The 21734-nt window shown below is 41.9% G+C and overlaps 1 long non-coding RNA gene across 1 annotated transcript in view; it reads right to left on the bottom strand.

Moving 5' to 3' along the window:
* Positions 1-7386: 7386 nt before the first annotated feature.
* LOC143821771 (uncharacterized) overlaps positions 7387-21734 on the bottom strand; it is a 40876-nt gene continuing 26528 nt past the window's right edge. Inside the window, exons 2-3 of the long non-coding RNA XR_013225906.1 lie at positions 8149-8250; positions 7387-7511 (exon numbers count right to left, since the gene is read on the bottom strand). This is a non-coding gene — a long non-coding RNA (uncharacterized LOC143821771). The remainder of the gene's footprint in view (positions 7512-8148; positions 8251-21734) is intronic.

Here is a 21734-nt window from a genome sequence, read left to right as displayed (position 1 = left end):
ATCTTTTCCTATCTCATCCTTTTTTTCCCCTTGAGCTACCATCTAGCAATTTTGTTCCCATCTTAGCTGCTGAACTGAAGCCCGGCGTGAAAACTACAGAAGTATAGAATTAAGTTTTGAAACCCTCTGCATCCGACTATCTTTCTTTCTGCCAGCACTTCGACTATATTGAAGGTATGAGAAGGATATGCAAGGCTTTGTCTCAAATACATCCAGATTTCACAAACCACAATAAAAATATATCTTTTGCTGACTACCTTTGATCTTATTTGTTTCTCCATGGTTCCAGAAGCATCTCATCAACAGTGATTTCAGAGGGGCAAAATTAAGGAGTCTAGGTAGACCTTAAAGTCTAGCAAAATGGATTCCATCAGAAGCTTTCCCAAATCAGAGCTTACTTCTTCAGATCCAAAGCACCCCAATTTATACAAAATTACAAGGAGATACCAGTGTGAGACAAGAACCAATCAGAGGGTAATCAATCCAACCAGAGTAAGAGACATTTATAAGTATTTACAGAAAGATGCAATGGGATTAAAATATAATCTAATTGAAGGATATGCAGCATGAGGCATGTTATGTGTATTCAGTAGGGCAGTACAGACACCATACACTATTATAACTGAATAAATAATTACAAAGGATGGGCCAGGCATTTGCACACATAGCAAGTAAAGAAACCAAGTTCTTTATTAACCCTGATAGTGCATTCTCTTGAATTTAGTAATCAATTCTAATTCAGCACTTTAGATTCACTCTTTGAAGTTGGTTCTTCATGTCCATGACTGTTGCCACCGTTGGGGACAGAGATAATGGAAAAGAGAAACTCCTAGTGGTTTGTAGTTCATCTTATATAGTATTTGTCTATATCCATGGAGGCTAGAATGGTATTTTCAAATGGGAAATATATAATACACAATAGAGTCCTAAATCCCATGAAATAACTTCAGTAAAAACCAAGCAGTTAAGAAAGGTCATTATATATTCACTCCCATAGTCTCTGTCACCTTGACTTTTTTGTAGCCTAATTGTTTAATATGTGTGTGTGCGCGCACGCCTATGTGCAGCAATCTTTCATGTCTCATAAAGTTCAGCTACCCCCACAAAATATATTGCTTTATCTGCTATGCTGATAAAACAATGTTATTTTTATGCAATTATGTGAAATATACCTCCATTTGCTAATCTGTCAACTGAAATTACCAGAGTTGTACCTTTCCACCCACACACCCATGCATAAAGTGGTAATGGATCTTGCTTGCCTTCTTCTATAAAAATATGCCACTAGAGTTTTTAATGTAGTATGTCTGTTATTGTAGTACATTATTGCCTTGCAGGAAACTCCAATACCAGTTTGTAAACAGATGCTGAGTGTATGGTTTGGAGCAGAAACTGCAGTCACATGACAGCATTTGAAGGAAGGCGATCTGTTGACAAATTTGAGGTTGGGGGGGACTGAATTTGAGAAATGTGCTTCATTGTCTTTAAAAAAAAACATTTCAAAATGTGTTAGTAAGCCAAGCCCATGTGTCGATGTTTAGTAGCTAGTTTCAAGGAGTTATTCCCATTAGTAAAGGCTCAAGAATTTCCATCTGTGGGTTCAGAAATTCATGGAGGTTTGGTGTTGGAGTCAGGAAGGGTAGAGTTTGGGCAGGGGTGGGAGCTTGGCAGGGATGTGATACCATATAGCCTCCCTTCTGAATCTGCCATTTTCTCTAGGGGGATCAATCTCAAAGACAGAAGGTGCAGGAAATCTCAGAATTTCCCACTATGGCTGCTCAGAGGCAGGGGACATCTTCCCAGACCTTCCTGCCCTCCTGCTGGAGCCCCACACCCTGTGGTGTATAAGTCAAAACAGTTGCAAAGGCTGAAGCTACAAAAAGGGGCACAAAACAGAAAAAGAATGACAGACAACCTGCTTTAAATAAAACAAAATGAGAAGAGGCAACAATGGCTATATCTAATAAAGGGAATTTGGGGAAAAGAAACTCCCATCCTCCTAACAATGCTAGCGGGGGGAACATCACTTGAGTCTGCCTTTTCCCAGACACTCTCTGGGACATTCTGCTACATCAGGAGTTCACATGCCACAACTGGAGAAGTTTGCTTCTTTATACAGGAGCTAGAAGGAGGACAATGGCACAGACTGTCATGGTCCCAGTGTACTGGGGATAACCCTTGTATTCTCGTTCCTGTACATGGAAAATCACAGCTCCCGTTTTTGCTTTTATGGGATACATTTTCATAGCATGTCATGTTTAGGGCACATCTCTAGGGCATGCATGTCCAGGAAGGATGTCAGCTATGATATCACTTTAGTTATCTTACTCTTTGACAATCAAAGTCTGCTAAAGTGAAGTTCCTCAGCACATATGAAAATCCTTCATAGTTTATTTCCTGAGATCTCAGTGACCATGAAAGGAATAAATAAATGCCTCTGATAATCCACAGAACATGCTGCTTCTTGCCAGAGGCTATTTCCTCCAATTGATTCTCCCTACCTTTTCCTTTGTGAAGAAAAAAAAATGTTCCAGTCATGGATTAGTGTTAATATTAACAAATGCCCAAGAACTAAAAGGTTGGTTCAAAATTACTTTTGCCTACAGCATGCATCTTGTTGATATTTGAAAATGCTATTTGAGATCTGGAGAATACTTTATACATAAATAAAATGTGTATGAGTAGGTATGAGTAGGCCCTACTGGGAAATATAATTCTCTAAGAGGCTCTTTCTCAAATGACTGAGTCTTGATTCAGCTCTAGGTCTGCTGTCCTGTACTTCCACAATGAATTGTGAGGAAGGGGGATTTTCCTGATTTTGTTGCTGATCCCCCCACACACACATACACACACACACACACACTTTTCATATCACTGATGTTTACCTCAGCAGTGGTCTAGACATTAGACTAGGGTAAGGAATGGTTATATCACATAAAAGGGAATTTGTGATTAAGGACCGCTCATATGTTAACCAACATACTCTGTGGTCTGAGAAATCTGTCCAGCAACCACTGACAAAACTGGACTACATTTTCCCTACTGGTGGAATATTCCCCACTCACAGCCACTTGCATCTAAAAATCTGACTGCGTTTTTACCTTCTGTGCTCTTCCCCTCTCCCTTATTGATGGACTCTTATATTGTCTGTGAGGCATTTGCATATTGTCTTTGCTTTAGCCACCCTGTGTCTAAAGAGAAGAGGTCAGATAACACATACTGCAAATAAATGAAAAACTTATTACTACTGATGGTATTGTAAGTGTTTATCTGAGCGGAAGCCCCATTGCTCATCTGAGGGACTTCCTTCTATAAACATGCCCAGGCTTGTGCTACATGACATCCATGCAAATTATATCCACACACACATGGCATTCCAAATAGCAAAAATGTGCTAGCTAGAGGAGAAATTCCATTCTGTCACTGACAAAATGTTGCTGCTTATTGCCAAGAAATGACCTTTTCCTGCAACAGATGTAGTAGCTGGAGGAAAGGCATTTGGATCCACTGTGATGAGTAATAATTGTGTATTTATTGCAGAATAAAACCGAAATTTAGAATCTTTCTAGAACAAAGGAACTCAAAAGCACATAGGATTCTACTCTGGTACCCACGAAGTAAGATGATCTATGCAGAGGATCAGCACCTGGAAGATTAGTGCCAAAATAGGAAGTAGATAATATCAGCTTTTTACCAAAGCATTGCAACATAGTACCCACACAGATGCAGGCTGAGCAGACCGCTTAGCACCGGGAGGCCCAACCGGATCTTCTCACCATACTGGCCTCAACCATAAATCTGGTTAAAGAACTTCATTTTGCAGGTCTTGTGGAACGCTGGAAGCTCCCACAGGGCCCACAGCTCCTCTAGGAGCTCATTCCACCAGGTGGTTTAGGAGACACCAAAGGTGAGAGACAAATTGATTTCTGTCCTTTTTTTTTCTCTCTGACAGAAAGAACAACCCTCATCCCATGAGGCTTCTTTTGCTTAGATCGACATTCAACTGGTACAGCTTCTGATTTCTTAGTGGAAGAGAAAGCTGGTTGGTTCATGACAGTATATGGGCCAGAAAAAAAAATCAATTGTTGCAAAAAATGCCAGTTTAGGATTGGAGCCAAACTGGGATTTGCCATAACATAATGGAATACTGTTAAATTGTCCATCACCAGGTGGGGAGTAGGGAGCTCCTGAATTAAAACTGATCTCCAGACAACATAAGTCACGCTATTATTTATATATTTAAAACATTTATTCCACTTCTCCAGAAGAAAATGGCTGCTCGAGAGGATGGTTTCTGTGCCATTATACCCTATCAAGGTTCTTCCCTTCTCTAAATTCCACTCTCCAAAGTCAAACATCCAGGTATTTCCAAATCTCCAGGTATTACCATTGCCATTATGGCATCCTGATAGGCCAAGGAACCTGTGCTAAGGGGGTGGTGGCTAATCTGCCCACAAGTCAGCTGTTAGCTTATAAATGTATTATTTATTTATTTAAAACATTTCTTAGCCACCTTTCTCCCTTAGCCACCAAGCTCCCTCAAGGCAGCTTGCAACAAAGATAAAACACTTAAAGTGAAATCTGTTAAAAACAAAATAGTCAAAATTTAAAATCACAATTCAGGACTGCTAGCAAATTTACCCATATGTGATTCCAAAAGAAGCTACCTTCAATGGCTTTCTAAAGATTAAAAATGATGGGGCCAGACATACTTCCTCATAGAGGTTATTCCGTAATTATGGGACTGCGATCAAAAAGTTCCTCTCTTGCGTGCCCCCCCCAGCTGAGCTTCTTTGGTCTATGGGACAGTCACGAGGGCATCTCCCTGTAATCTTTATTACTGAGTGGGAACATATAGGAGAAGTTGGTCCTTTAGCTCTCCCAGTCACATCTGTATAGGGCTTTAATAAGCACCGTGTAATACAGCATTTGAAATGTGGTTCTTTCATTTGTGAGGATGCATAAGCAAAATACAATGGTAAAGGAAAAGAAAATAGCTCATAAATAAAGCATTGTAGGTCTGATTTTGTACAAGGAAAAGAAATGGAGGACAGAACCAACGAGCTTCTGAAATCTGGTAGTCTCTCTACTTTCTGCTTCGGATTAATACATCTAATGTTGGGAACTCTCCCACAATATGTACTAACCAAAGTCACTTCAAGACTTACGGTACAGTAAAGAGAGCGTTGTTGTTCCCTCCTGCTGTTACTTGCATGCAAGACTTTTCTGCACATCATCTCAAAGTGTTTATATGGAAAAATATTTCTTTTTGTCTATATTCAAGGGAAATGGCCAGTCTAGAAGAGTCCTCCCTTGCTGGCATCCTTTCTTGCTGGTGAAATGTTATTGGCCAGTAACGTTTCCAGTTACTGACATATTCCCCAAAAAGTGTCAACTCCCTGCACCCTCCACTGCACTTGCAATAGGTACAAGTTGCTATAGCAATGCAGATTTCCATGACAATGCTGAGCAGATGAGAGTTATCTTCATGACACTGTTAATATGGGATAAGGAAGGGGAGGCGTGGGGGGATATGGGTGGGCTACCAGAAGGTTTTTTAAAATAACATTACTTTGTTTGGAGATGATTCATCATTCTAATTGCAAACCTGGTTATGTGAAATATTACAAAACAAAGTCAGATTGTGGGAAGAACGGAGACTCAAGCTCCTGTAAATAGAAGAAGCAAGAAGACACAAAGGCACAGAGATGGTTTATATGAACAGAAATAGTCAGAGAGGAGGGCAAGGAAAACAATATATGTATCTTGAACTTGAAAGCATATTATTTCACTTCTAACCCACACTTTTGCTAAGGAGGTCAGGGTGGCATATACTATGGGCCATTTCGCACGGGGATCTTTGTTGCAAATTGTTTGCGGAATGAAAAATCGCCATTTAAAATAGTGGAATTCGTCGTTTTGCACACCTGGCTTTGTAGTGGAATCAGTTGCGTTTTTTAGCGTTTCCCACAGGCTTCCGGTCTCGGCAGAAATCGCTAGAAAGGAAGCGCTATTGCCAAGCTCGTCCCGCCCCTGGCCGTCAAGCAGCCAATGGGCAGCCGTTAGCATGCTCCCAAACAGCCGCTTTCCCTTTAAGGAAGGTTTTTTAAAAAAAAAAACAGACCCATAGCAACGAATCTGTGTAGATTCGTTGCTACGGAGAGACCCATCCAGCTGCCTATTGTGAGCTATCGTTTGATTGTATGATCGTTTGCACGCTGCCTCGAGTGATAAAAAAAAATTCCCCCCCCCTTCTCACGGGCTCGATTTTCGGCTGAATTTATGTGTAAAAAATAAAGGGACTTTATTTCAGCAAACGGGCTTTTAAGTGGTTTGTGCTTAGTGACTAAAGGTGAAGGACTGAAGCCAGGGAAGCCTCTAAACAGAAAGAGGCTCGCCGGTGCGTTTATCCCCGCTCGCTCCGAGAAAAAAAAATGGCGATCGCTTCGCCGGAAGTTTGGAGGAGAGAGCCAGGGGGAGGGACTTTGAAGAACCAGCTACAATGGTAACGCACAGGTCTTTAGCGCTAGTGTTGCAGATTGGTTGCAGGAGTGTATCGCTATCCGGAGGGTGAATCCAGTTTTCTGGATTCCCCTGAAAGCGCCACAACGAAGCGCTTATTGCTGATCGGTTTCAGGATTGTTGCAGATTGTTGACGACGTCGTGCGTTATGGCAAATTAGTAGCGTTTTCAATCGGCAACCATTGTGCTATTTTTAAGCCGTGGGAAATGCCCCTATTTATTAGACCTTTATTTTGACCCAGCTTCTCTTTCATTGTGGAACTCAGGATGGAATATATAGGATGGATACAGCCAACTAGTTTGCTCATTCTCTCTGAATTCTTCTCCATTCTTTGGCTTTGCCTTTGTCCCACATGGGTTTTGTACCAGCATGTTCCACGATCCTTAGCATAACCTTTCTGAGTGGTCAAAGATGATGGCTCCTTCCTTTTTCTCCGACAGAAAAGCTGGTTGGATCCAACCTATTGGGTTCCCAGGGGGGGCCTCCTTTTGAGGCACAAACCAGACCCAGACCTTCTTAGATGAAGCCAAGTTGCAACACCATGTGACTCACATCCATACTCTGGGACAAACCTATGGCTTTTTCTCAATTTATTTTATAATCACAATAAGCAACGAGAGAGTGTGACTCACTGGCAAAAAGTATGTAATACACATCCTTCTTTCAAATTCCCATTCAGACATAGAGTTCATTGGGTAGCCTAGGGTCATTCATTCTCAGACTAACTTATGCTGTGTGATAATAAAATAGGGGAAGACCATGAATGCAGTAGTAGACTCAGAAGGCACAATACTCCCAGGAATGTCCAAATCCAGAGACAACCAACTGGGCCTTCCTCTGGATTCTTCATCTTGTGGTCATACAGCTCATAGGTTCACGGCTTGAAATGTATGTTGGCCCAGACTGGAAAACTGCTAGCTGTAGCCTTGCTGTTTTGTGGCCACAGTGTCAGAAATTCACCCCAGCTGGGGAATTGAAGCCTGTTGAGCTGCAAAGGATACAGGGAAACATAGTTGCAGAGTTTGCTTTTTAGCGTTGTCTTCAACACAGCTTTGGGATGAACCCGTGAACTCCTTACCAAGTCTAATGAGCTCTTCCCTGAAGTTGAATTCAGTCTCCTGAACCACTCTGATTTACTGGGATACTCGGTGTGACTGCAACAAAGGGGCCAATTAACAGCAGCGAGTGTGACAGCTATACCCAGGACATGGACAGCTGTCCACTGGGAGTGAGGCTGGGACCAAACCTGTAATGATCATTAGCTAAAAAATAATCTAGCCAATGAACTTTATTAAAATGAATTCCTTGAGTGGAGCTTAATTACCTTGGCAATAAACAGCCTTCAGTGAAAGGATTTAGGAGCCAATTTTATATTTCACCGACCAAACAAGGACAAACACATAAATAATTGTTTGGGAATAACCTCTTGCAGATTGTGAAACCATGAAGGCTTTACTGTTTGTTTGGATTAAATGTCATTGGGGCAAAATTAGCTCCCTTCCTTTGCTGTTGGTTTGAGTGGTTGTTCCAGAAAGAGCATGGTGTTTACCCTCCTTCCAGAACTGCCAATATAAAGGCAGCAGGTATTTCCCCCCATTGTTAGCATTATAGCGTGAATATATTACCTCTCTTAGAGATTCAGAGGACTGGCAAGAAGCCAGTCCACAACAGACCTCAGAGACTTTCCCTCCAGACTCTTCTGCTTGATTTGTGACTCCTGCAGCCACCTGCATACGAAGTAATATAGACAAATAAATAGTGAGACAAGTAAACATTTTACAGAGTAATTTTGCTCTTCACAGTGACAGCTAGAAGTTAATGCTACCAGATTTAAGGAAGATGCAGTTATGAGGGAGAAAAGACTAAGGGTGTTAGGTGCTAGAGATGCTCAAACAGGAGCAAGATTGGCTCACAGTCTGTTCGCCAGCCATGAACAGAAAGCACATTTTTCAACAATCGGTTTTGCATGTTTTACAGCTTAAATCTTTTTGCTGGCTAACTTTTCATGCATTCGAACAACATAATGCAGGTTAACTGCCGTTCTTCACACATGCACATTCCCATGCAGTCCAATGGGGTTCCACTTTCCCGTCCCCCACAGGCCTGTTGTCACTGCATACTATTAAGTAGCCAGAAATATAAGTAAGCAGCAACCAAATCAGTCAGACAACTGTAAAAGCTCAATTTTTAAACCTCTTATCACACGATATTCATCTAATTCCATATTATTTTATGCAGGCTTATTTTTACAGAAAAGCCAGAAATGCTTATTGGGGGTACAGACTCTCCTGGATCAGAACCTGGAAGTGTGGCTCTAATCAGACACCGAGTTTGAGATGAGATGCAGACTGTATAAGGAGTTCCTGGTATGTTTTAGAATGTATCAATGGAGAAATCAGCTGGTAGATCTATCCTAAAAGTAGGCCTCTCATATACCCACCTGAGGCAGGGATTGACCCACTCCCAGCCTTAGTTCTTGACCTGGATGGTCCAGGCAAAGCCTGATTTCATCAGAACTTGGAAGCTAAGCAAGGTCAACCCCAGTTACTATTTTGATGGAAGACCATCAAAGAAGTCCCAGGTCACTATGCAGAAACAGAATATTTCTGAATATTTCATGCCCGGAAAACCCTAAGAGATGGTGCTAAATAGGCTACAACTTGACAGGACTTTCCATCACTAGCCCCATTTCCCCACCCCTGCGAAACTGAAGAGTAGGAGAAAAATGGCCTCCACTTCGTGTAGTTCTAGGCATTTCCTCTAAAGTCTCACCAAAAAGTGCCATCATATCCTCCTTAAATCCCACTCTCCCCAGGCTCTGCCCCTCCCCCCACAATTCCCCTGTGTTTGCTGAGGCAATACTGGAAAGGCTGAGAACAGAATTCCCAGGAGTCCTGGTGGCACGTTCACATCCAGCCGAAAGTAAGAACAAAGGGAGAGAGACGACATCAAAACAATCCTGCACAGAGTCCCACCTTTCTGAGTCCATTAAAATCAGAACAGTATGTCTCCTTTCCCTCCCCTCTCCCCCACTCGATCTACTCCTCTCGAATTGGTAAAGATCCCTAACTACGTGTCACCAGACAGAAACTCATAGTAGCATGTTGACAACTTTTCCTTCTATTTCTGGAAAGACTGATTGATTGGAAAGCTTTCAGGACAAATCGTGTCTGGGGACAAAAAAGACTGAAATTTTAAGTACCAAGAAATGAAATCTATTTTTTTTTTAAATATATCTATAGCAATCAGTCTTTTCAGATAGCTTTTCAAATTATAGCTTTTTTGTTGCGTTTTTTTTTTAACACAGCTGCATTCACTGCAATTCTATGAGAGTCACATTCTAATAACAAGGCACCATCAGCCAAGGGGTGTCAACAATGCCAAAATGGAGCCAGCAAACCTGATCACCCCTTGGATGCTGGGTGCTTGATGGAGTATCACATCTTTACGGGACATGTCAACAGCTGATTATACTTCATCAGTCAGCATCTGCCAGGTGCCGCTTAGATTCTTTTGTGGAGGACACATTTATTGCCAGTTTCTTCGCTGTGGCTCCATAAGCTTCTCAACTGACATACTATATTGCAAATGTCACTACCACAAATGCAAATTTCACAGGGCAGTCTTTTTATTATGCCTCCTGCAATTATTTTCTCAAGTTATAGCCAAAAAAAAACCCAGTTCCCCATTACAAAATCCCTTTTCAGAGCTCAAATAACAGTATTACTCATAGTTTAAGTTTGCATAAATGTTACAGTTTTGTTGCTGGGTTGTAGAGGAGTTTTATAGGCCCCAATATTTATCAGCCAGATAAGTGCCAGATGTTTATGTTTTATGCAATATCACAAAAACAGCTGGTAGCTGGTGAGCCACTTTGTGGCACGGGGCATCACCCATCTTCATCCTACCTTAATTTGGAATGCTTTTGATTTACCAGTGTGGTAAATCCTGCCATTAAGGACCAAAGGGCTGAAAATGTTTCCTCTAAAGGGTTGGGAGAAGTTACAATTTGATTATGCTGGTTGCTCAGTGTCCTTGTAGCTGTTGAAAAATCCACAAAATAATCAGCATTTTCTGAATCAGAGTCGGAATAATTGGAACAGTAAAAGACCATATATCAAGAAGTTATTTCATACAATAAACAATGTCATAGAGTACTGTATGTATGGCATTGGTAGAAATGTGCCATCAAATCAAAGACCTGTAGAGCAGGGGTAGTCAACCTGTGGTCCTCCAGATGTCCATGGACTATAATTCCCATGAGTCCCTGCCAGCTGGCAGGGGCTCATAGGAATTGTAGTCTATGGACATCTGGAGGACCACAGGTTGACTACCCCTGCTGTAGAGTGTTCCAGGCAAGAGACCTTCAGAGATGGTTTGCCATTGCCTACATCACGACACTTGACTTCCTTGGTGTTTTCCCATCAAAATTCTAACCAGGCCCATACCTGCTTAGCTTCTGAAATCTGACAAGAACAGGCTTGCATGGGCCACTCAGGTCAGAGATCAGTATCTACCCCCTTATAAAAGTGTCTTCCTGAGCCATTCTGGTGCAGTCTATATTGCAGTTTCATGAGGGGGTTTCAGCTTACAGCCACATTTCTTTCTGTACAGTCAATCAATGAAAGCTTCTCCATCTCCAGAGAAAAAGTCACATATCCACAGGGATAATGGCCAGGTTGTTAGAGTGACTTAATTGGCAAGCACAAAATCATTCAGAGCTCCCCCATCCTTTTTTGCACCTGGGTGGTCAAAGGTATCATTTTAGTGAATTACACTGCTGGCAAGAAAACTCATGCACAAATGTATTTCAAAATGGAATCTGTTTGTTTCCTCGTGAGTTTTTTTTTTTTTTTTTTGGTGGCAGAGTGGAGTGGAACCTCACTGCCCTGGGTGCCTTGTCTAGATGCACAAATCTGGGGTGGACTGGGTTCAGGGGGCGAAATGCTCCCCCATACGGACCCAGGAAGAGGTGGGGCAACCTGCCCTGGCTGAAGCACCTGGTGGTAGCCCAGCACAGTGCCACTGGTGCAGAAAAGTTCCCCATGAGCTTCTGTGGCACAAATGGAAATTCAAACCTGGGTCTTCTAGATACTAGTATGACATTCTTAACCCCTGCACCACATTGTTTCCTATGAATACCAAGTCAGATATTCCGCCCTGATGACTGCCCCTCTTGACCAGGCTGCAAGGCAAAGCTGATAGTTTTACCAAATAGCTTTTATCTTGTTTTTCTTGTCCACTACCCAAGGAGCAACATGCTAAGTATATATAACCCACACGTCCCAGTTAAAAACTTCTTTTAGTAAGTTATTGGATTTTTCTACAGGAGTTTTAGCATATTTATGATTTGCTGCATTGGTTATTTTTAATTCATTTTATTGATTATTTTTCATTCTAATATTTCTGTTTGGTAAGACATCTGGAGAAAACTTGGGTTTCAAAGATGGGTTAAAAATTGTTTGTACATAAAATTGGGGGGGGGGACCCACTCTGTAACTTGCTCAAGGAAAGCATAATTGTGTTTACAAATCTTTTCCAATATGAACTGACACCACAGAGGTAGGATTATGTACTATATTCATATCTGAGAATCAAAAAGGCACAGAAGAATTATATGAGTATAGTTATTCATAGTAGTGAATTTTTCTGATTCATTTATGTTCTTGTCATCAGTTCTCTGCTTTTTGCTGGTAGTTTTGTAGATTCATTTTCTAGCATAGACAAGTTGTTTATTTTTGATGCACCATTTATATTGTACTTACATGTACAATACACACATCATTTACACATATATGAGTATAATGTAAAATGCTGATTTACTGATTGACAAACAACATTGGGAAATGTATAGATTTTATGGAGAGAGCTCAGCACAGCGAAACAGGAGATGCTGCAGTATTAAAGATTGACATGTTCAGTTCACAAAAAGGAGAAACGAAGCTGGACACAGGGACTTTTGGATTGAAATAATAGGTTTAAGAAACTCAAAAATATATCTAATGATTTAAGATGTGAGTTTTAATACACTTAAAGAGATCAGTGACCTTAACACTAATCCAACTAGGAAAGGAAAGATTCTTGAAAATACTAATTTTATATTCTTATATTGTACAGTTTGGGTTTGTTTTACTTCTGTATCCATCTGATCCACAAGGGCAACAGTTATTGTCAAAGTTGTGTTGGGGTGCATGCTTCTAGAAGCAGTTCACTAATATGAGCTTCAGACACCAGCTACCTCATTTTTAAAATCACTTATCTTTTAAACATTTCTTTCAAAATGCATGCCTTCATTAGCGGAAAGCTGTATGGTCTAACACAGAGCTCTGGTTAACTTTCCTCACACACAAAAAGATTTGCAGAGATCATTTCGGATTTCTTCCCCTAATGATATTTAAGCAGTAAGGCATGCCAGAAAGCCTACTTATTAACACTTAATGACCCCCGTGACAACAACTATTCCCTCGCTATCTAACTATGGAATCTCTCCTAATGTGCCTCAGTCAGTGAGAGACTTATCAAAGGGACTCAAATGATCTCTACACTCCCTGTCAGAAAGATAGGAAGCTAATATTCTCCTCTCAGGAGAAACAAAGAGATACTGGTAGTTCATGAAGTGTATCTCATGATTTCTCATCTGAGGTTTTAGGGCAGATTCTGCATGTATACAGTTACCATTTTAAAACTTACCAGAGGGGGCACATGCCCCATGAGGAATAGATATGTCTCAGGGGGCAATAAGCACTTTTTCATATAGAAAAAAAGGATGGCAAATTAAAAGGTTAAAAGTTTAAAATGCACATGTAACTACAAATGAGAACCCTCTAGCCATCACAGCAGAATGGCGGCAGAGTAATGCAAACAAAGAGGCAATAAAATAGCAATAGATGTCAACAGTCATGAGACTACCAAAGTAATGGACAGCACACCCGCCCCTTTAAAGAAAGCAGGGAAAAAAACAGAGCTGCAGAACGGTGTGCAAAAGAAATCAAGTGCTTGTCAAAAAACATTTATTGCAAGTGTGAAATGAAGAATCAGAGATTCTTGAAGAAAACACCAAACCCAAACTACCTGTGGCATCTAAATGAACTTGCAAAGTATCCTTCAGAGATACTGCCTACCAAATGGAAACTCTATTGAAGTGATTCAAGAATTCTGGCCAGACAAAAGGTGTCTCCTGGATACCACATGCAACCCTAATGTAATGATGGGATGCAGCTACCCCGGTCGTGCATCAGGCCATCTGATCACAGAATGCCTGCCCAAGAGAGACTACCTTACTGACAGTTGGTAAACTGAATGATCCCCTCCTCGAAAAATTCAACAAATCAACCTTTCTCTCAGCTTCACCTGACTTGCATGGTTGTCATGAGAAAAGGATATAGTAAACCACCCAAAACTCCTAAAAGGGAGGCTGGATCAAAGATGGATAGGTGTATTTAATCAGTCCATGAGTTTTAATTGTGATAAATGGTACCACCTGTTTTTGAGACAGAAGGATAAGCAGCCTTTTTCAATAATCTGCAATTTTAACACAACCCTTTTCTACTGCCCCAGACTCCTGAGCAATGTAACCAGTTATGGTTAGAAATCAATCAGGCCAAAAACAAACAGCTAAACTGGTAAATAGCTGCATTTCACAAATATATTGAGTCGTTTGTTCAGTCTTTTCTTCCTGACCAAAGCCTTTTATTCCTGATCAAAATATCACAGAAATCCCCATGGTGTGGAGGGAAAATGGACTTGAACAGAATATTTTCACAGCATATGCACTGGGGGATATTGCTTCCCTTGCAGAACAAAATATTTGTCACAATTGCTGTTATTGACACCAATTAGCCTTCTATTGCATTTCCTGAGATTCATTAATAATATTCTTAACTAACAGATTGGAATCACAATCTGTTTTTATATTTATGCACAAAGTATATTTTCTGGAAAAAAAACATAATTATTGGCACTGAACACAGATGCCAGAGGGATTTCTAGGAAACCAAATTATGATTCCCTCCTCTAAAAATGTGCTTACTCTAAACAGTGTTTCTAGAAAGTAATGTGCCTGTTTCAAAATATATATATATAGGCATTATCCAGCAAAGCACTTTCCTGTTGATTTCCTTGGGGTCAGTTAAGCATGTTAACTAGAGGTTAGACCAGGGGTAGTCAAACTGCGGCCCTCCAGATGTTCATGGACTACAATTCCCAGGAGCCCCCTGGGTTAGACAAATCCATGGAGGAGAAGCCCACTTATGGCTAAATGGCTGATGGCCAAATGTATTCTCCCTGTCAGGGGCAATGTACCTCTGAATCACACTTGCTGAAGAATAAAAAATAGCAAGAGATTTTGACCGCAGTGCCTGGCATTCTGGCTGTCATTGTGAGAAATGGGATGCAGGAGAAATGGATCACTAGTCTTATCCAGCAGACATTTGGGCCATTGGTGGTTCATGGGGTAGGGAACACGGGTTGTGGGTTTGCTCCTGAGATAGATCCAGCAGATAGAATGGGCAGAGACTGATGGAATTCCAAAACAGAAGAAGAGATGGTTCTTATACTCCACATTTCTCTGCTCAAAGCAGCATACAATCACCTTTCCCTTCTTCTCCTCACAGCAGATGCCTTGTGAGGTAGGGGGAGCTGAGAGAGTTCTGATAGCTGTGACTAGCCCAGGGTCACCAAGCAAGCCTCATGTGGAGGAGTAGGGAATCAGACCCAGCTCTCCAGATTACAGTTTGCTGCTCTTAAGCACTACACCATGCTGGGGGTGCTATGTTTTTGTCTGTATGCTCTTTCCCACTCTCTGCATCCAAACCCAGCGTTGAACCTCAGAACCATATCTCATTCAAAGGAGGCCCCTCATCTTAAAGAATTATGTCACCAACTTATGTTCTCACCCTAGACACAGATCTACTTGTGTTCTGTAAAAGTATCTGCTACGTATTTTCCCGCTTTCAGAGTGAAATAAGAAATCTTTTTTTTTTCATATATCACATGCTCTCCCATAGAGCCATTTGACTTTCTGTTAGCATTACGACTGTATTTTCCAGAGGAAAGCCCTTTTAATGCTCTCCATGAATAAAGCATCAGCACTCGCAAGCATTATTTTTTAAAAAACACTGACACTTTAATTGTGAGTGGCTTTTAAAAGGTGCTTAATTACAGCTTGGAAATATACACACTAACAGGGGAGTTGTTAATTCAGAATGTAGACTCTAAATACTTGTCTGGCTAAACAAAGAGATCAGATTCAAAACAACCTATTAAAAGAAACTTGAGTTTGTTCTATATTTGCATTGCCTTTATGAAAAGCATTTTAAGCCATATCAGAACTGGCTTTTCAAGGCTGAGAATTTATCTCAGCATCACGCCTGCTGATTAAATAGGCTCAAGGCTGGCTAGAACATCAGAAAATGTAGGAATCAGAGTCATGTAGAACTATAGCTCAAAAACCCTAAATAAAAGGTTCTGGTAAGTAACCCTATAGTACTGGCCTTCCAGCATCCTCAGCCAGCATCAGCCACCCTCAGCCACCATTGGTTGAGAGGGATATTTAGGAAGGATATCTTCAGGAACACTTCTTCCTGTATGAACCTGCCTGAGCATTGTGTGCATTATTTCGGTCTGTACTGTGCATTCCCCATGCTTTTAAGTGGATGGTTATGAGGAGCAAGGTCATTTTGACAGTTGGCACCTCATCTCTGGAAATTCCTTTTCGTATCTCTTTATTTGGTGCAGAGTCCAGCACTTTACCGAGGATTTTACTTTGGCAATTCCATACCTACCGATATAAGCAAAAATCAGCAAGGCTTGGAGGCTCCAGGGGTAAAGTGCTAGTGGGGACTCCTAACAAAGTAACAGATAATCACTGTTTAGAGATTGAAATAATGTTGCCAGCCATATGCTGGAAACCCTCCATGAGCTGTGGGGGTCATGGGAGGGGTGTTATTGTCACACACGACACTTCTAGTTATGTAAAAATGACATCATGGTGCAATATCTTCACTCTAGGAATTTCATGAATCTCTGCGAGGTTTGGGGAACGATGCTATGATACCTCTCCTAGGCACATAACCAGATGTAACATCCCCAGCACTTCTCTGTCACTGCTTTTTTATTATTATTATTATTATTTTTGTTCCCACTACTGCAACAAGCAGCAGTGGAAGCTAAGGGCAGGAGGCCTATGATGGAAGACCTGGCCATCCTAAATGGAAACCCAAGGTTATTCTGAAATAATTAATTCAGAAAGTCCTAGAACAAAGAGCCAGCTTGGTGTAGTGGTTAGGAGTGCGGACTTCTAATCTGGCACACCAGATTCGATTCTGCACTCCCCCACATGCAGCCAGCTGGGTGACCTTGGGCTTGCCAGGGCACTGATAAAGCTGTTCTGACCAAGCAGTAATACCAGGGCTCTCTCAGCTTCACCCACCTCACAGGGTGTATGCTGTGGGGAGAGGAATGTGAAGGTGAATGTAAGCTACTCTGAGACTCCTCCAGGGAGAGAAAAGAGGCATATAAGAACCAACTCTTCATCTTCAGAATGCTCTGATATGTATCCCAGCATTTCATATATGAAAATACGGATGTGTTCAATTCAATGTGGGATTCTCAGACAAGAGAAGTTGATTATATTCCCTATGATGTTCTGATGGGTAAACTGGAGGGCTGTCAACTGGATTTTCAGATGGTTGGGTAGATAGGGAACTGGCTAGAAAACTGCACCCAAAGAGTAGTTGGCAACAGTTGAGGTGTATCAACAGAGGGATCACAATAAAATTACAAGCTGATTATTAGCAATAATTATTTTATATGTGTTTTTAAAGCCTATTATTTGTTTGGATTTTTAACCAAGCTGTTCTGAGCCACCCTGAGACCATTTGGAGAGGGGTGGCCTTTTAGTTAAAATATAAATAAACAAAAAAATGTTGTCCCACTGTATATTGGTCAGCCCACACCTGGAGTCCTGTGTGCAGTTCTGGAGGCCTCACTTCAAAAAGGATGTGAATAAAATTGAGAGGGTGCAGAGGAGAGTGATGAGGATGATCCAGGGGCAGGGGAACAAGCCCTAGGAGGAAAGACTGAGGGACTTGTGAATGTTCAGCATGGAGAAAAGGAAGTTGAGCGGGGACATGATTACTATATTCAAGTATTTGGAAAGTTATCATTTAGAGGAGGGTTGGGAGCAGTTCCTGTTGGCAGTAGGGGATAAGAACTCACAGTAATGGGTTTAAACTACATGTAGAACAGTACCAGCTAGATATCAGGAGGGGAATTGCAGTCAGAGTAGTTCAGCAGTGGAAGCAGCTGCCTAAGGAGGTGGTGAGCTCCCCCTTATTGGCAGCCTTCAAGCAGCAGCTGGACAGCTATTTATCCTGGGCAGAGTCTGCACTTACTTTCTTTATTCCATTGTCAATTCTGTTGAATTCAGATCGCTTTGAATTCGGGTCTTCCTCCCCCCCCCCTCCCCATTGAAACAGGAAAGTCTTCTGCACGTGGTTAAGGCAGTTCAGAAGGTGGGGGGAGCCAAGCCTCTTTCTTTCTTTTCTTGAAGGGGGGGGGGAGGAGCCAGGCAGGGAGCCTCTTTCTTTTCTTGGAGGGGAGGGGGAGAGGATCGAAAAAGGGAGGAAAAATCCAGGACCGACAGAAGTTGAGAGAAATTAGGGGCTTCTCCTTTAAGGCAAGCGTGTCACATGACCAGGTGTAACCTATCAGAGGTTCTCTACTACGGAGCTTTCTTTCCTAATCTGGATATTGAGGATTAAAAGCACTCTAAGATATCACACAATAAAGGTAGGGTCACTCCGGATCAATCTTTCTTGCTGCAGAAGGAAAATTTAAATCGCCCAAAATCCAAACGGAAATCGCATTCTGTGTAGAGGGCAGGGACTGAATCGATCTGGGGTTGGAATAAAAGCTCCATGCAGTTTACACCCTGGATCCTTTAGGCTGATCCTGCGTTGAGCAGGGGTTTGGAATAGACGGCCTGCACAGCCCCTTCCAACTCTGTGGTTCTATGATTCTAAACAAGAATGGCAGCTCCCCCATCCCCAACCAGTCAACATTACTGGACGTTCTCTTCTTCTGCTGTGTGCTGGATTCACTGACACTAACAACCTATCCTCCACTGATTTAAAAGCAAGATAGAGTTTGTTCTTCGGATTAAAGATATAGCGGGGGGGACATAATTGTCCTACAATATGTTATCAGCCCTTCAAAATATTGCTCAGCGGCTGCCGTGTGAGAAATGGCAGGCTGTGCACTGCATGGTGCCTCCGTGTTCATTTTGCATAAATGTAGCAGATTGATGCATCCTCACCTCTGTTTAGAGATTTACTTGCAAGAGACTGGGGGAGGGAGCTGGGCCTTGAAAATTCCAGCAAAACTTTAAATGAGATATCTTAAAAAGGCAAGAATGGGGACCTAACAAAGATCGTTTTAAACCAAGGAAAAGAGTGAGACCAAGAAATAAAAATGGGTGAATGAGAACCCTTGGACAATTCATACCACCGAACCACTGTGATCCTGTTGATGGACCAAACAACAGCAGAATCTGGCTAAAGCATTGTGGCAGTCTCAGTCATGCTAATATGTACGTCTTTTACATAAGGCACTAAAGGGGCCAATCAAAAAAAGGTACTGGTGAAAACTCCAGGAAGCACTGAGCCAGTCAATAAGTAGTGGGACAATTACGTAATTTTGGACTCAGGATTACACCCAGATAGTAATTATACTTCAAATGTAAATCTCCCTTTGGGAAACGCCTGCTGAATACAAAAGCCAGAGCCCTGGAGTTCTATCATGAAGCAGAGCCCTGAGGACAACTCTGTCAATTATAAACTTACCAGATTCCCTGGTGATTCTGGTCTCACTTCTGCAGTGGGACAAATTGGAGCAATTATATCATTCCTGCAGTAACACCATTTCCAGTTACTACATCCATGTCTTAGAAATTTCTGCCATTTCTATGGTCTTTACTGTAGAAATAGGGGAATTCCTAAAGCTTTCTGAGGGAAGGTGATGGGAATGAAGATTTATAGAATAATAAAAAGGCAAGTTAACAAGTAGACAGGAAGACAAATGATCTGAATGGTGGGTCCACAGGCAGGGGGAGTGTCCATCCTTGACCCCCCCTCTCCCCCCCTCTCCTGGATGGGATAGCACAACCTGTTCCTTTGGAGGGAGGGTGGAAAAGAAAGCAAACCTCCTCTCACATTACCTTCCCCCCCCCCCACACACACACACACACATGCACCCACACAGAGACACAAGGCTCCTGCAGAAGAAAAGACAAGAATCCAAGAGCAGCTTAAAGACTAACAAAACTTGTGGCAGGGCAGGAGCTGTCATGAATCATTGCTCCCTTCTTCAGAGACAGCCCCCACAAAAGCAAGAAGGGGCCAAATGGCTTCATTTCCTTGATGTCCAACAGAGTTGGGGCGGAGGGCCAGAGGTTTTGGTGGCATCATGGGAGCATATGTGGGAGTTTGCTCTTTGCTCAGCTATGTGAGGGACCACTGATGAAGCAGCAGAGGGGTGGGTATTAGGTGCTAGAGTTCAGGGCAATGGTGTGTGGGGGGACTTTTCAGCATCTCTTGCATTGAGGGAGAGATAGCGCTTTTCTCTCCCCCCTCTCCAGTTTGTTTTTTGTCATTGATCTTTAAGAGCTGAACTGCAACCTCGTGTGTGTGTCAGAGCAGGGAGAAAGTTCTGAGGCTGAGGAGTCCCAAGTGTATCCTGCTCAAGTTAAGTGTGGTTTTGATCTCCTCCTTTTAATCCCTCACTTTCCTCCTTCTGCAGCCCTGTTTTCTCTGACCTCTTTCTCCCCTGATGAGGGTACAAAGAGAGTGGCCACCTACCACAGCTGAGGATCCCATATGGCTACTCTTGGGGAGGGAAGGAGGAGCCCAGGCTTGTCAGGCTAAGCAGAGTCAGAACTTGGAAGAGAGACCACCCAGGAACACTCTGCAGAGGAAGGCAATGGCAAACCACTTCTACTTCTCACTTTCCTTGAAAGCCTCTTGCTAGGGTGGCCATATGGCAGCAGTATCCTGACAACACATGGCTACTATTTCCTTTTTTAAAAAACTGGAAAATACTCATCTTGTGGGGCCTCTATACAACAAGCCCAGTGTTCAATTGCTTGTTGCAAATTGGACGTGAAAGTTTGCTTAAACATAACATTACCATGACTTTGAAAACATTCAGTTAACCAAAAAAAATTTTAGAGCATATTTCTCTGGAACACATCTTTATTCATAATCATTCTCTCCCTTTGGACCATCCTTTCCCCATTTGTTCCATTATTAGATGGCCCTTAGAGACAATTAAGTTGCAGAATACTCTAGATATGCATTTCAATTAGCCATTCATCAGATCTGGTAAATTAAATAGAGAGGGAAACAGATGTTTAAAACACCTATAAATGCACAGCAAGGGATCAGCATGTGATCCTCAGATTGGGAATGATAAAGTGCAAAATATCTCTTGGCTGATGGCATATGTGTAATGGGCTTTTGGGTGGGCTTAGATTTGTTAAGCCCCATTGGATTTGCATATCAACCATCTAACCTTCATGTTCTTTCCAAGGAAAGTTTGTTCCTGCACCTGAAAAGAGGGTCTGAAGAATGCCACGGAAGGTCTTAACTTAACTGGTGAACAAGCCTGACCCTAGTACAGAAATGTTTCACCAAATGTCCAAAAGTATTTGTAGTCATACCCTTCGCCAGACTGTCCAATAAATACTACCAAATTGTTTTTCATTTTTTTTCAGTCTTCAGAGCTTTCCTAGTTTATCCCTAAATCTGGCTCTGACTACTATTCCATTTTTGTTGGGTTACAGTTGGATTACAGTTACCCTTCCATGTCTATTTTATAAGAGGGCCTGAACATTAGGCCAGAGTTCTTGCTTGTCTAGTTATCAAGAAGCAATCCTTATTAGTCAATCCAAAAAAAGTACTGGTATATTAGATGTAGAACTGTTGACAAGTGTAAATAAGCCTTCCAGGTTTCCAGGCAGCAATTCATGGTTTCCAGGCAGTAGTTTCTGTGCTATATGTGTCATAAAAGAGAACGATAATTCTGCAGTCTCAATCCAGACTCTGCCCAGATACACCATGATTCCTAAATGGAATGCAAATGGACCATTTTTTCCAGAAACCAGACTGAGGGTAGCCATGTTTCAGAGGGTAGCCATGTTCGTCTCTAGTAGAAC

Source organism: Paroedura picta, chromosome 12 (genome assembly GCF_049243985.1).
Source record: "Paroedura picta isolate Pp20150507F chromosome 12, Ppicta_v3.0, whole genome shotgun sequence".
Taxonomy (NCBI): Eukaryota; Metazoa; Chordata; class Lepidosauria; order Squamata; family Gekkonidae; genus Paroedura; species Paroedura picta.
This window is presented reverse-complemented; position numbering and strand designations above follow the sequence as displayed.